The sequence below is a fragment of the Cucurbita moschata genome, unplaced genomic scaffold (assembly GCF_002738365.1).
Source record: "Cucurbita moschata cultivar Rifu unplaced genomic scaffold, Cmos_1.0 Cmo_Scf00065, whole genome shotgun sequence".
Classification (NCBI taxonomy): Eukaryota; Viridiplantae; Streptophyta; class Magnoliopsida; order Cucurbitales; family Cucurbitaceae; genus Cucurbita; species Cucurbita moschata.
Genome location: NW_019268581.1, coordinates 978,717 through 995,973, shown reverse-complemented (window position 1 = coordinate 995,973; position 17,257 = coordinate 978,717). Strand labels below are relative to the sequence as shown.

Here is a 17,257-nt window from a genome sequence, read left to right as displayed (position 1 = left end):
TTAGCCATATATTCCTTTATTAGGCTCTCAAGAGATATTCCTGGTATGTGTTGAGTTTGGCTAGCTCCTTTCCCTTGGGAGGTGGCTTGTTGAGAACCATATGTCAATTGGTTTTGTAATTCAAAACCTAGAGGATAAATTGCTTTAGGTGGCATTTGTTGATTGTATGAGCCTTGTCTCTTCCATGAGAAGTTTGGATGATTTCTCCACCCCGGATTATAAGTATTTGAGAAGGGATTATTTTTCGGGTTCCCTTGACTAGCTTGATTCCCCACATAAAAAATTGAGGCCAGATTGCTTGGACATTGATCAAAAGTGTGTTCTTCTCCACAAGATACACAAGATTTAGCTACTGTCTGGGTCATTACAGCAGCTGTATGGGCTGATGCTTTGGTCATTGTGCCATGTCCCAATGCTAGATTTTGTAAAATACTAGTCAACGAAGCTAGTCGAGTGTTGATAGAAAACAAAACATCAACTTTAAGTAATCCTCGGGTCTTCTTTCCTGGGTTCCTTCTCACATCCGCCCATTGGCAATTGTTAGATGCTATTCTGTCTAAAATCTCATATGCTTCATTGTATCTCGTTGACAAAATAGCTCCATTGGCGGAAGCACCAACTACTTGTTTAGTAGCAATATTTAATCCATGGTAGAAAGTCTCCATTTGTATACAATAAGGTAATCCATGATGAGGACATTTTCTAAGCATCTCCTTGAATCTCTCCCACGCTTCACTTAGTGTTTCATCTTCAAATTGTTGAAAAGCGACAATCTCATTTCTGAACCGTGCATTTCTAGTGGGTGAAAAATACTTGATAAAAAATTTATCTCCAGACTATTCCAAGAATCAATTAGTCTCGATGCTAAGGTATTCAACCATGATTTAGCACCATCCCTCAAAGAATAAGGGAATAAGCTCAATCTAATCACGTCTTTATCCACTCCTTGGAATCAAAACGAGTCACTAACTCCTAAAAATGACTTTAGATGTAGGTGGAGATCTTCCGACGATAGTCCATGAAATTTCTCAATGGTTTGCAACATTTGAAATATCACGGGCTTTAGCTCAAACGTTGCACGGATTTAGCTCACGAGGCCGCACATTTAAAAAGTGTATGATCTCAGTTGTGGGATTTGAACCCACGCCCTTTTGGACTAGAGCCTAAATCTGGCGCCTTAGACCACTCGGCCAAACTGTCCCAACAAATGTGTCCAGAAAAACCAAAGTGATTGAGTATCTCAAGACATGAGATTGCATCACGATACATGGATCGTGTTGTTGGGAACTGTGATAACGATGAGATGCAACATTGTTGTGTCGCACATGATAGAACATGCATGCATAGGTGGCGTGTGTGGTCAAACAAGTTTTGATTCCACATAAGTGATGTTTGAACGTTGAAGGCAAATCTTGCCTATGGTATAACAACGCCACAAAGCCGAGGTGAAAAATGTGAATGGAGATTGTGTACCCCATAAGGTTTTTGGCGAGCATGTCAAGATCACGAAGCCGCACATTTGAAGAAGTATGACCATTACACGATGCACTAGTCAAAGTAGGGCGAAACTCTCAACATAGTAGATGTGTTTTAAAACCATGAGTTGGACAGCACCCATAGAGTATTTAAAAGAGTTCATTAATATCATTGATCCCTAGGTTGAAGGTGAGCACCCATAGAGTATTTAAAAGAGTTCATTAATATCATTGATCCCTAGGTTGAAGGTGAGGTTGAGTACTCGTGAAACGAGAAGTTATAATATTTTAGTATGAGTATTTCTATTTCCTGTCTTTGAGTATTCAAGTTATAGGGACCTTGTAATTGATGGGAATGTTATTTATTGTTGGTATCAGAGCCAGGTTTCGATCCTGGGACTTGTGGGTTATGGGCCCACCACGCTTCCGCTGCGCCACTCTGATTATTTAATTAATATCATTTTGATCCCTAACAGATGCTTTTAAAACCGTGAGACTCACGACGATATGTAACAGGCCAAAGTAGGCAATATTTGCTGGCGGTTGACTTGGCTATTACATAACCTAAATCACCATAAGTGAATTCATTCCAAGTAATCTTATGCTTACACTCTTCATTGAGAGCGGTAGTTATCCTTTGAGAAATATACTTTGGAAGTCCTTCAATAAAGCGCATCATCGATAATTAAAGGGTACTATCATATCTTGTCATAACCTTAGTTACAATTATATCTTTGTACCATCAGAAGTAGCTAACTTTTCGCATCTTATAATCATAAGAATTTTCTCAAACGTTCAGTAAGGATTTCTAGTTCGCCTACGACAAACTTTAAGACAATATATAAAAGGGTATTAATGGCTATTCAATACTTATATCATTCTCCATAACTTGAGATATTCAAATTTCAATTTTTATATTTGTACTTCTTTTTCTATAGTAGTATGGTTGAGTATCCTTTGCTTTTCTTTGTCGAGATATGCTTCTCCAACCCATCCTTGAGTACTCTTGTGAAACCAAAAGTTACAATTTGAGCAATAGCGTGGTCAAACTTACCTCGAAGCCTATAGGCGCTAGCTCCCATCAACATTTTGTTGATTACATTTATGACTAGATGACCGGATAGACCATCTATATTCCACTTATGTATGCATGTTCCTTCATAGGTGGATTGAGTCATTTGAGTTTTTTCTTCGCACGGAACATCGGGGAAAGAGGGCTTAGGATACCAATTTTTTTTCATCTAGTTTTTTGGACTTTGTCCTCTAATTTAACAATTTTGTTGATGAGGTCTAGTTTTTTGGGCATCTTTTCTTCTTACGAGAAATCATTTTAAAAATTTTTGAGGTCATTCTCATCTGGTTCATTATGACACTAAAAGTTTAATTACTTAAGGTTCTATCAAAATTGAGAGATTGTTTAGCTTTTCTTCCATAAGAGCAAGTGCCTCTTCTATTGAGCGGAGACTGATTACTTTGTCTAAAATAGCTGGTATGAACAAAAGAACTTTCCCTTTGGGAATCTCACACCATTAATATTTGCAATAGTTTTTTTTTTTATTTCTTTTGTTGTTGTTTTTCCTTAATTTTTTCTTCAATCTTCTTAACTTGTCTTGCAATGGTTGAGAGAATCTTGTTTGAGAAGTTATTTGATGTTGGATATATAGAATATCGTTCGAGGTTGTAATGCCTTTTTTAAGAATTCTTTATCAGTGGACAATTCATTTGTGATAATATCGATCTGGTTGAAGATAGATGTAGTATCCAATTCGGTTTGAGTTAGAGATCTGGGATTGCCCTCATAATCGACTAAAACTACTTCTTTGTTGTAATCAACCGGCTCTATTTGCATAGACTTTGACATGTTGATTTTTTATGGAGATCTCGAGACTCCTGAGGTACTAGATCTCGAGCTTAAGAATCTTTACCTTTGGAAAGAAAATTTAATTTTCATTGAATTTTACTTTTACGTTTTCCATCATCATGTTCGATGATTTGAGCAAACTGTGGGTCTTTCTTGATTGGAAGGCTCACATATTTAAGGATCCAGGTAGAATTCTTAGTAATTTGATCCCATGAATGGGTTTTGGAAACAGGTTGACGATTTCTCCAGATTTACCTCTATGAGCATAGTAAATCTTTTTGGAGAAGATCTAAGAGTTATGGGGGAGATATTTGAATGCTTAACTTGTAAAATATACTGAAAATGACTACTATGAAGTGAGTATCTAATGAGATATTAAGGTTCTCTATGTGAACATAAAAAATGAGGGCAGAAAGGATATGACGATCCTTTAACGAAAAGTTTAAGGTTCTCTATGTGAACATAAAAAATGAGGGCAGAAAGGATATGACGATCCTTTAACGAAAAGTAAATAGTTTTGATATGTCTTTCGAACAATGGTCATTTACAAGATCTGACGATCCTTTAACGAAAAGTAAATAGTTTTGATATGTCTTTCGAACAATGGTCATTTACAAGATCTGCCACAATGGAAAAACACTGAATTTCTCAACTCAATGTCTAGGCTACTAGCAGTTTTTACAAGATCTGCCACAATGGAAAAACACTGAATTTCTCAACTCAATGTCTAGGCTACTAGCAGTTTTAGCCCAGACATCTTCGGTAGGTGATTTTTAAAAGATTCTTCAAGAGGCCGCCTCAATAGATTTAGCGTCTTCTCCTTCCATCATTGAAGAAGAAGACACAATATATGTCCTTAATGATCGTTCTTAGATTCACATCCTCAAGGTTTTTAACAACAAACGCCACCGACCACAATTGTCATTTGAAAATGATGATTCCTTTGACACGGTGAGTCATTTGAAAATTTTATATTCCATCATCAAGTTTTTGGCATGATTATTAGATTATGACATGTTTAACAAGATTTGGGTGAGGATTGCGATATGGTTGCAATGGCACATTACCCTTGTCCCATAAAATGTGGCCCTTATTTGCATATTTTTCCAAGTCAAGATTTATGCCTGAGCTAATGATTGATCTTAATCTTAAAATAGATAACATTTTCTATGCTTGATGAAAGAAACAAGAAAGTAAGAGATGGCATAGGTGTGCCAATATTTCTCCCCAGCCCATGTGTCGAAGGTTGGATCATGCACCCGTTATCAAGAAAGTATGTCGTAAATGGTTTAGCATGTAGACGGGAGAGTCTGATGCTTAAGAGAATCCAAATGGTTTCAAATGTCCTAATGAGATGATTGACCCCTGGGTCAGTTCCCAACGTATGTGTTTGAGCTAACTAAGATGGTCATGCATCATATCATGATGCATGGATCCTATTGTTGGGAACTGATATGACAATGAGAAGCAACGTTGTTGTGTTGCGCACGATTGAACATGCATGCGCAGGCGACGTGTGTGGGCAAACAAAATTGAATTCCACAAAAGTGATGTTTGGTTGCCGAAGGCAACCAATGCCTAAAGCTGGACTTGTAGCTCAAGGTTATTGTCAGGAGGAAGGTATAGACTATGAAGAAACTTTTGCACCCGTTGCTAGATTATAGGCTATTAGAATGTTACATGCATTTGCTTCTTACAAAAATTGTATATTATATCAAAATGAATGTGAAATTCATTCTTAAATGGTTATATTATGGAGGAAGCTTATGTAAAACAACCTCCTGGATTTGAAAATTTTGACTTTCCACGTCATGTCTATAAGTTGAAAAAGTCTCTTTAGGGCTTAAAATAAGCTCCAAGAGCTTGGTACGATAGACTTTGTAATTTTCTTATTGAGAATGATTTCAAAATGGGTAAGCTCGACACTACTCTCTTTATTAAAATTAAAGAAAAAGATATGCTATTAGTGCAAATATATGTGGATGAAATTATATTTGATTCTACTAACCCTTCTTTATGCGAAGAATTTTCTAAATGTATGCATAATGAGTTTGAGACGAGTACGATGGGAGAGCTCAATTTCTTTCTTGGACTTCAAATCAAGCAACCAAAAGATGGTATCTTCCTAAATAAAGAGAAGTACATCAAGGATTTACTCAAAAGGTTCAAGTTCAATGAAGGTAAGATTGCAAAAACTCCAATGAGCACATCTACCAAGCTTGATAAGGATGAAAAAGATAAATGTGTAGATATAAAATCTTATCGAGGTATGATTGGATCTTTACTTTACTTGACTGCTAGGAGACCTGATATTATGTTTAGTGTATGTCCTTGTGGTAGATTTCAATCTTGTCCTAAGGAATCTCATCTACCTGCCCTTGAAAGAATATTTAAATATTTGGTTGGGACTATCAATTTAGGATTGTGGTATCCTAGAAATGTTGGGTTTAGATGGGTAGGATATTCTGATGCGGATTTTGGGGGAAGTTTACTTAATCGTAAAAGTACTAGTGGAACTTGTCAATTTCTGGGTAGTTCATTAGTTTCTTGGTTTAGTAAAAAGTAAAATTCGGTTGCCTTATCTACTACAGAAGCGGAATATATTGCGGTTGCTAGTTGTTGTGCTCAAATTCTTTGGATGAAACAAACTCTTTGTGATTTTGGATTAAAATTTGATAGTGTGCTTATATTTTGTGATAACACTAGTGCTATTAATTTAACCAAAAAACTTGTTCAGCATTCTATAACTAAACATATGGACATTAGATATCATTTTATTAGGGAGAAAGTGAAATGGACATATTATTCTTGATTTTGTAAACTTTAATAATCAATTAACAGATATTTTTACCAAGCCGTTAAATGAAGAATTTTTTTGTAAAAATAGGCTTGAGCTTGGTATTATTCGGTGTGATATATCTTGAATTTGAGTTTGGTATTACTTGGTGTGATATATCTTGAATTTTATAATCTTATTTAAAGGCATGTTTTTAGGGGGAGCATGCCATTCTTTCATTCTTTCATTATTTTTTATTGTTCTTTTTTATGATTAGAAAGGGGAGAAAATTAGGAAAAATATGCAAGTTTGTTATTTTATAATTAATGAATCACTTCATTGTTATTTTATAAGTTTGTTGCCTTTTTGGCCTTTAATCTCAAATTAATTAATTTTAATTAATTAATTAATTGATGTTTGGATGATAACAAACCTACCTTCAATTATTAACAATTCTCAGTATTTTGTCAATAGTGCAAGGTTGGGAATAACGATTTGAACGTCTTTTTTGGTTCACTCAAATTAGAGATAAAACGAAGAAGTTTCAGTCAAAACAAGATACCCGACGTGATGATGCGGCGGCAAAATTGACATCATGGACCAATCAAATTCAAAACAAGACAGTTGACGTGATGATATTGATATGAACCAAGAGACATCAATCATACAATATGCTTCAATGAAGATGTGGAGAAAAGGTTATCAAAATAATCAAAAGATGTTTCAATTCATGCTACATTGAAGAAGAATAAAGTTTGATTGTTGTAAATTTTGGGTGGGTTATAATTTAGAGTTATTGTGTTTTATGACTTTTTATTTAATTTCGGTTACATTTACATAATGGCTAATTATGGCCATAAAGTGTGAATGTTACAACTTTTGGAATGCCTTTAATAGTTTCATTTTGAGGCTATATAAAGCCATCTATGTTGTATTTGTAATAAGACTTAGAAGATATATCAAAAGAAGCATTTGTGCTTTTCTTTAGCCAATGGCTAAGTTTCTTTGCAACTCTATGTAGTTTAGGTTGCATGTAGAATCATTCAAGCTCGACATGATCAATCTTGCTTGTGGAGTGATTCGAATCTCAATCAAGTGTTCTTGTCTTGAGATATTTGATCAACAAGAATCATTGAAGCTAGACATGATCGATCTTGCTTCTGGAGTGATTCGAATCTCAATCAAGTGTTCTTGTCTTGAGATATTTGATCAACAAGAATCATTGAAGCTAGACATGATCGATCTTGCTTCTGGAGTGATTCGAATCTCAAACAAAGTGTTCTTTGCTTGAGATATTCGATCGACAAGGTAATCCGAATCTTACTCCCCTTGTAGTTGATTCCTTATCTTATCAGATATGGTGACAAAATTGACATCATGGACCAACGGACAAAATTGACATCATGGACCAATCGAAGTATGACATTTATAACTTTGGTAGAGTAACAAATGATGAAATTTTTAATTGCTTTAATTTAAAATAAAAGTGTTCCGTTACTATTTCAATGAAAATTAGTTTTCTTGAATTATAAAATTATTTAAATTACATTTATAATATTTCAATTAGATTTATAAAACTTTCTAATTACTTTTTAAATGTCACCCACCTGGTTTTCATATTATATTATTACATTTAAATATATTTATATAAATGAAAATGAATTTAAAATGTTTTGAATATTCATTTAAAATAATAATATATATATATAAACACGTTGCGATAAATTTAAAAATAAATAAATATAATTTTTATTTCTTCACATTTTAATGGTCCGTATTAATTCCTATTTTTACAACTTCATCACTATTTAAATTCATCACCTCTTCATATTTTTCAGAACACAACACACACAACATAAAACACAACACACACAATATAGAACACAATACACAATTTCCATAATTTTCTCAACTTCATCACTATTTAAACTCATCACCTCTTCATATTTTTCAGAACACAACACACACAACGTAGAACACAATACACAATTTCCATAGTTTTCTCGATCTAAAATTTTTGTTTAAAATCCTCCATTGTTGCTCTCTCCAAAGCTTCCAATTCTATTTCTCTCATCACCTCTTCATATTTTTCAGAACACAACACACATAACATAGAATACAATACACAATTTTCATAGTTTTCTTGATCTATAATTTTTGTTTAAAAGCATTCATTGTTGCTCTCTCTAAAGCTTCCAATTCTATTTCTTGTTTATCTTATTCTTGAGAGAGATGTCTATTGTATTGTGAGAAAATTGTAAATCTATTACTTCAGAGAGTTGTGGTGTTGCTCTCTTCAAAGCTTCCAATTCTATTTCTCTCATCACCTCTTCATATTTTTCAGAACACAACACACAACATAGAATACAATACACAATTTTCATAGTTTTCTCGATCTAAAATTTTTGTTTAAAAGCCTCCATTGTTGCTCTCTCTAAAGCTTCCAATTCTATTTCTTGTTTATCTTATTCTTGAGAGAGATGTCTATTGTATTGTGAGAAAATTGTAAATCTATTACTTCAGAGAGTTGTGGTGTTGCTCTCTTCAAAGCTTCCAATTCTATTTCTCTCATCACCTCTTCATATTTTTCAGAACACAACACACAACATAGAATACAATACACAATTTTCATAGTTTTCTCGATCTAAAATTTTTGTTTAAAAGCCTCCATTGTTGCTCTCTCCAAAGCTTCCAATTCTATTTCTCTCATCACCTCTTCATATTTTTCAGAACACAACACACATAACATAGAATACAATACACAATTTTCATAGTTTTCTCGATCTAAAATTTTTGTTTAAAAGCCTCCATTGTTGCTCTCTCCAAAGCTTCCAATTCTATTTCTTGTTTATCTTATTCTTGAGAGAAATGGAGAGAGATGCTTCCAATTCTATTTCTCTCATCACCTTTTCATATTTTTCATAACACAACATACACAACATAGAACACAATACACAATTTCCATAGTTTTCTTGATCTAAAATTTTTGTTTAAAAGCCTTCATTGTTGCTCTCTCTAAAGCTTCCAATTCTATTTCTTGTTTATCTTATTCTTGAGAGAGATGTCTATTGTATTGTGAGAAAATTGTAAATCTATTACTTCAGAGAGTTGTGGTGTTGCTCTCTTCAAAGCTTCCAATTCTATTTCTCTCATCACCTCTTCATATTTTTCAGAACACAACACACAACATAGAATACAATACACAATTTTCATAGTTTTCTCGATCTAAAATTTTTGTTTAAAAGCCTCCATTGTTGCTCTCTCCAAAGCTTCCAATTCTATTTCTTGTTTATCTTATTCTTGAGAGAAATGGAGAGAGATGCTTCCAATTCTATTTCTCTCATCACCTTTTCATATTTTTCATAACACAACATACACAACATAGAACACAATACACAATTTCCATAGTTTTCTTGATCTAAAATTTTTGTTTAAAAGCCTCCATTGTTACTCTCTCCAAAGCTTCCAATTCTATTTCTTGTTTATCTTATTCTTGAGAGAGATTGAGAGAGATATCTATTGTATGGCGAGAAAATTGGAAATCTATTACGTCAGAGAGTTGTGGTGTGTTTTGATCTAAAATTTTTGTTTAAAAGCCTCCATTGTTGCTCTCTCCAAAGCTTACAATTCTATTTCTTGTTTATCTTATTCATGAGAGAGATTGAGAGAGATGTCTATTGTATTGCGAGAAAATTGGAAATCTATTACTTCAGAGAGTTGTGGTGTGTTTCGATCTAAAAATTTTGTTTAAAAGCCTTCATTGTTGCTCTCTCCAAAGCTTCCAATTCTATTTCTTGTTTATCTTATTCTTGAGAGAGATGTCTATTGTATTGTGAGAAAAAAAGCTTCCAATTCTATTTCTTGTTTATCTTATTCTTGAGAGAGATGTCTATTGTATTGTGAGAAAATTGTAAATCTATTACTTCAGAGAGTTGTGGTGTTTCTATAAGATTTCAGACAATTGTACGAGTTTCATCCTGAGCCGTGGAAAGGATTGAGTTTGCTCTTGAACTTGTAAAGAGAGGGGTGTACCAGTTTGATCTTGAGCCGTGGAAAGGATTGAGTTTTCTCTTGCACTCGTAAAAGGAGTGGTGTAGCGGTTCGACTCGGGCTCTGATCCAAGGAAAGAGTCAGAAAGTTTTATTCAAATTCCCAAGAGGTGCTTGGGTAGTGGAGTAGGTCGAGTTTGACCGAAACACAATAAAACTAAGGTGTTATATTTTCTAACCCTTTTCCTAATTAAATTCTTTTTTCTATTTAAATTCTAAATTATTGTTAATTTTTATTGCATGGTATCAAGTTTTATTGTTATTAAAAAAAAAATTATTGTTGAAACTCTATTCACCCCTTCTGGGTAGTCATATCGATCTAACAAGTTCTCCATACAAACTGAATTAAACAGAGGAATTCACATCTCAATCATGTAAAATTGATGAAATGAGAAAAGAGAATAAGGAAATAGAGAGTTATCCCGTTTTGTTGTCGTTCTGGAAGTTCCCTTCCCTTGAGCTCTCACATCCACCTCTTTGCCCTAATCAATCCTTGTTGGTCTCCTTTTCCTTCTGCTGTCAATAGTTGCTGGATTAGTATTTTCTTCTTCTTCTCTGGTTTCACAGCAGCGGAGGCTACTGCTGTCTAATCCGATTTCTCTCCCCAAGTGTGGCCCCTCCGTTGCTGTTGTCTAATCCAATTTCTCTCCCACAAGTGTGGCCCCTCTCTATTTTAGGTATCCTTTTCCTTTTATAATGCTTGTTTCTTCTAATTTAGGGCTGAGAAACGATAAAATTGTCCTCCTACGATGTTTATAATTTGGTAGCCAATGATCCACGTGGACTGCTGATGTGGATTAAAATTTCCAGGTCATCCTCAAAAAGTTTGTTTTCCGTATTGTTTCAGCATCAAAGTCTGCAATTTATTTCCAGATTTGCAAGCAGTGTTGGTTCCAGATTTGCTATAGCATCATGGTTCAGCATAAATTTTCTAGAATTTTACCAAATAGCTCAATTAAGTGTACAATTAAGCTCGATTTATGGAAATTAATCTTCTTTTCATATTAAACTACAATGGGCTATCTCATGTTTACTAATTAGAATAAATGGAGCAATTAATGAGAAAATGGTGAGTATAAGTGCAAAATTAACGGTAAAAAGACTTGATATAACTCTACTTTTAGAGAGTTATCAAAAAATCGAAAAAAAAAAGAAGAAAAAGAAACAAGGTTGAAAATTACCAAAAGAAGAGCCGAGGAACAATATCATCGCAACAATGAAAGCCAAGTTGAGACGAAGTTTCTAAGACATTATAAGGAATGTTTCGTTCCCCTCTCCAACCGATGTGAGATCCCACCGTTACATATCTCAGATCGGGGAAAGAGGGCTTAGGATTCCATCATCATGTTCGATGATTTGAGCAAACTGTGGGTCTTTCTTGATTGGAAGGCTCACATATTTAAGGATCCAGGTAGAATTCTTAGTAATTTGATCCCATGAAAGGGTTTTGGAAGCAGGTTGACGATTTCTCCAGATTTACCTCTATGAGCATAGTAAATCTTTTTGGAGAAGATCTAAGAGTTGTGGGGGAGATATTTGAATGCTTAACTTGTAAAATATACTGAAAATGACTACTATGAAGTGAGTATCTGATGAGATGTTAAGGTTCTCTATGTGAACATCAAACATGAGGGCAGAAATGATATGATGATCCTTTAACGAAAAGTAAATAGTTTTGATATGTCTTTCGAACAATGGTCATTTACAAGATCTGTCACAAAAGAAAAACACTTAATTTGTCAACTCAATGTCTAGGCTACTAGCAGTTTTAGCCCAGACATCTTCGATAGGTGATTTTTAAAAGATTCTTCAAGAGGCCGCCTTAATAGGTTTAGCGTCTTCTCCTTCCATCATTGAAGAAGAAGACACAATATATGTCCTTAATGATCGTTCTTAGATTCACATCCTCAAGGTTTTTAACAACAAACGCCACCGACCACAATTGTCATTTGAAAATGATGATTCCTTTGACACGGTGAGTCATTTGAAAATTTTATATTCCATCATCAAACTTTTGGCATGATTATTAGATTATGACATGTTTAACAAGATTTGGGTGAGGATTGTGATATGGTTGCAATGGCGCATTACCCTTGTCCCATAAAATGTGGCCCTCATTTGCATATTTTTCCAAGTCAAGATTTATGCCTGAGCTAATGATTGATCTTAATCTTAAAATAGATAACATTTTCTATGCTTGATGAAAGAAACAAGAAAGTAAGAGATGGTATAGGTGTGCCAATATTGCTCCCCAACCCATGGGTCGAAGGTTGGATCATGCACCCGCTATCAAGAAAGTATGTCGTAAATGGTTTAGCATGTACACGGGAGAGTCTGATGCTCAAGAGAATCCAGATGGATGAATGTTTGAAATGTCCTAATGAGTTGATTGACACATGGGTCAGTTCCCAACGTATGTGTTTGAGCAAACTAAGATGGTCATGCATCATATCATTATGCATGGATCGTGTTGTTGGGAACTGATATGACAATGAGAAGCAACGTTGTTTGATTGAACATGCATGCGCAGGCGACGTGTGTGGTCAAACAAAATTGAATTCCACAAAAGTGATGTTTGGTTGCCGAAGGCAAGCAATGCCTAAAGCTAGACTTGTAGCTCAAGATTATTGTCAGGAGAAAGGTATAGACTATGAAGAAACTTTTGCACCCGTTGCAAGATTATAAGCTATTAGAATGTTACATGCATTTGCTTCTTACAAAATTTTTATATTATATCAAAATGAATGTGAAAAGTGCATTCTTAAATGGTTATATTACGGAGAAAGTTCATGTAAAACAACCTCCTCGATTTAAAAATTTTGACTTTACACGTCATGTCTATAAGTTGAAAAAGGCTCTTTAGGGCTTAAAACAAGCTCCAAGAGCTTGGTACGATAGACTTAGTAATTTTCTTATTGAGAATGATTTCAAAATGGGTAAGCTCGACACTACTCTCTTTATTAAAATTAAAGAAAAAGATATGCTATTAGTGCAAATATATGTGGACAATATTATATTTGATTCTACTAACCCTTCTTTATGCGAAGAATTTTCTAAATGTATGCATAATGAGTTTGAGACGAGTACGATGAGAGAGCTCAGTTTCTTTCTTGGACTTCAAATCAAACAACTGAAAGATGGCATCTTCCTAAATCAAGAGAAGTACATCAAGGATTTACTCAAAAGGTTCAAGTTCAATGAAGGTAAGATTGCAAAAACTCCAATGAGCACATCTACCAAGCTTGATAAGGATGAAAAAGGTAAATGTGTAGATATAAAATCTTATCAAGGTATGTTGGATCTTTACTTTACTTTACTTGACTGCTAGGAGACCTGATATTATGTTTAGTGTATGTCCTTGTGCTAGGTTTCAATCTTGTCCTAAAGAATCTCATCTACATGCCCTTAAAAGAATATTTAAATATTTGCTTGGGACTATCAATTTAGGATTGCGGTATCTTAGAAATGTTGGGTTTAGATGGGTAGGATATTCTGATGCGGATTTTGGGAGAAGTTTACTGGATCGTAAAAGTACTAGTGGAACTTGTCAATTTCTGGGTAGTTCATTAGTTTCTTGGATTAGTAAAAAGTAAAATTTGGTTGCCTTATCTACTACAGAAGCGGAATATATTGCGGTTGCTAGTTGTTGTGCTCAAATTCTTTGGATGAAACAAACTCTTTGTGATTTTGGATTAAAATTTGATAGTGTGCTTATATTTTGTGATAACACTAGTGTTATTAATTTAACCAAAAAACTTGTTTAGCATTCTATAACTAAACATATGGACATTAGACATCATTTTATTAAAGAGCAAGTGCAAAATGAACATATTATTCTTGATTTTGTAAACTCTAATAATCAATTAGCAGATATTTTTACCAAGCCGTTAAATGAAGAATTTTTTTTGCAAAAATAGGCTTGAGCTTGGTATTATTCGGTGTGATATATCTTGAATTTGAGTTTGGTATTACTCAGTGTGATATATCTTGAATTTTTTAATGAATCACTTCGTTGTTGTGATGTTTCATAAGTCATTGAAGCATTAATATAGGAGGAGAATATGGATGTGAGTGAATTTCAAATTTTTAATGATATATTAAAATGACTATGATGATGCATCGATATTGGTATCACGATATTATTATTTGGACATGTTCATTATTTTAAGTTTTATGGTTTTATGGATTTCATACTATTTTTCTTGAAATGGTTTGTCATCATGAGAAAGGGTGAGATGATTGGCTTTTTGGCCTTTAATTTCAAATTAATTAATTGATGTTTGGATGATAACAAACCTTCCGTCAATTATTATCAAGTCTCAGTATTTTGTCTACAGTGTAAGGTTGGGAATAACGATTTGAACGTCTTTTTTGGTTCACTCAAATTAGAGATAAAACGGAGAAGTTTCAGTCAAAACAAGATACCCGACGTGATGATGTGGCGGCAAAATTGACATCATGGACCAATCAAATTCAAAACAAGATAGTTGACGTGAGGATGTGGTGACAAAATTGACATCAAGGACCAGCGGGCAAAATTGACATTTATAAAATAAAAGTATGACATTAGACCAATCGAAGTATGACATTTATAACTTTGGTAGAGTAACAAATGGTGAAATTTTCGATTGCTTTAATCTAAAATAAAAGTTTTCGGTTACTATTTCAATGAAAACTAGTTTTTTTGAATTATAAAATTATTTAAATTACATTTATAATATTTCAATTAGATTTATAAAACTTTCTAATTACTTTTTAATTGTTACCCACGTGGTTTTCATTAATATTTTTTTATTATATTATTACATTTAAATATATTTATATATATATATATATATATATATAATAATGAAAATGAATTTAAATTTTTTTGAATATTCATTTAAAATAATATATATATATATATATATATATATATATATATATATATATATATATAAAACATGTGGTCTATAATTTTTTACGATAAATTTAAAAATAAATAAATATTATTTTTATGTCTTCACGTTTTAGTGGTCCGTATCAATTCCTATTTTTACAACTTCATCAAAACTCATCACCTCTTCATATTTTTCAGAACACAACACACACAACATAGAATACAATACACAATTTTCATAGTATTCTCGATCTACAATTTTTGTTTAAAAGCCTCCATTGTTGCTCTCTCCAAAGCTTCCAATTCTATTTCTTGTTTATCTTATTCTTGAGAGAGATGTCTATTGTATTGTGAGAAAATTGTAAATCTATTACTTCAGAGAGTTGTGGTGTTGCTCTCTCCAAAGCTTCCAATTCTATTTCTCTCATCATCTCTTCATATTTTTCAGAACACAACACATAACATAGAATATGTTAAGGATAGTTGACCGTTTATTATAAGGCAAATATCTATATTTGCCTTACATTACGGGTTACCATATTTGCCCTTTTATTAAAGGCAAATATATTGTATTCATTTATTATTCTTTCCTTTTATTGCTATTTCCATATTATTTGTAATTTATCATATTTCTATATTCTTTAAATGATTATAAATAAGAGCACTCTCACCTCCATTTAGGTGTGGTGGATTCAACAAACATTCACATGGTATCAGAGCCCCTTTGGTTTAACAACCCTGATTCTATCTTCTCTATGGCTTCTGAATCTTCTTATCATCTTCTTCCTTTCAATACTCTAATCCATATGATCATCATCAAACTTTCTTCCTCCAATTATCTTTTTTGGAAAAGCCAACTTCTCCCTCTCCTTGAAAGTCAAGACATGCTGGGCTATGTCGATAGAACTATGATTCCACCACCTCGCTTTGAACCAGAAACCTCCTCAACACTCAACCCCAAATATTTGGCATGGAGAGCAGCTGATCAACGACTTCTCTGTCTCCTGCTCTCCTCTCTCACTGAGGAAGCCATGGCTGTTGTCGTTGGTCTCTCTACTGCACGTGATGTTGGGCTTGCGTTGGAAACTACGTTCAGCCATCAGTCGAAAGCTCGTGAACTAAGACTCAAGGATGACTTGCAGTTGATGAAACGTGGCACCAAACCTGTTGCTGAGTATGCCCGTGCCTTCAAAAAAATTTGTGACCAACTTCATGCCATTGGCAAACCCGTCGAGGACATTGATAAAGTGCACTGGTTCCTTCGTGGACTCGGCATCGAATTTTCAGCTTTTTCTACTGCTCAGATGGCTCTCACCCCTACCCCTATTTTGCAAATTTAGTCTCTAAAGCTGAAAGTTTTGAGTTGTTCCAGCGCTCCCTTGAGTCCTCTGACTTCACTCCTACAACATTCACAGCCACTAATCGTGGTCGCACCCATGGAAGCCACCCTGCTTCCTTTACCAACCAGCGAGGTCGTTCTTATTCTCACAAAAACAACTCTTCTAGTCGAGGACGAACCGACTCAAGTCAGGGTCGTTGACCACCTCACTGCCAAATATGCCGCAAAGTGGGCCATTATGCTGACTGCTGCAACCAACGGTATGTTCGACCTGATTCTTCTCATGCTCACCTTGCTGAAGCCTTTAACACGTCATGTTCTATCGCTGGACCCGATGTTGCTGATTGGTTTCTGGACACTGGAGCTTCGACCCATATGACTGCCGACCCATCTATTCTGGATCAGTCTAAAAATTACACGGGTAAGGACTCTGTGATCGTAGAAAACGGTGCATCCCTACCCATTACCCACACCGGTACTCTTTCTCCTCTTCCAAATATTCACTTATTAGATGTCTTGGTTGTCCCTCACCTCACTAAAAATCTTCTTTCCATAAGTAAATTAATGTCCGACTTTCCTCTCTCCGTTACATTTACTAATAATCTTATTACTGTCCATAATCGTCAAACAGGAAGGGTGGTGGCAACCGGTAAAAGAGATGAAGGGCTATATGTGCTAGAGCACGGCAACTCTGCTTTTATTTCAGCCCTTAGAAACAAATCTTTACGTGCTTCATATGATTTATGGCATGCTCGTCTAGGTCACGTGAATCACTCTGTTATTTCTTTTTTAAATAGAAAAGATCATCTTTCTCTTACGTCTTTATTGCCTTCTCCATCATTATGTAATACTTGTCAGCTTGCAAAAAGTCATCGATT

At 34.3% G+C, this 17,257-nt stretch overlaps 2 non-coding genes across 2 annotated transcripts; one reads left to right on the top strand and one right to left on the bottom strand.

The window, feature by feature from the left end:
* Positions 1-681: 681 nt before the first annotated feature.
* LOC111437703 lies at positions 682-787 on the top strand. The gene has a single exon (XR_002709472.1). It is a non-coding gene; the product is annotated as a Plant small nucleolar RNA R71 (small nucleolar RNA).
* Positions 788-1,847: 1,060 nt separating this feature from the next.
* TRNAM-CAU lies at positions 1,848-1,919 on the bottom strand. The gene has a single exon. It is a non-coding gene; the product is annotated as a tRNA-Met (tRNA).
* Positions 1,920-17,257: the final 15,338 nt, after the last annotated feature.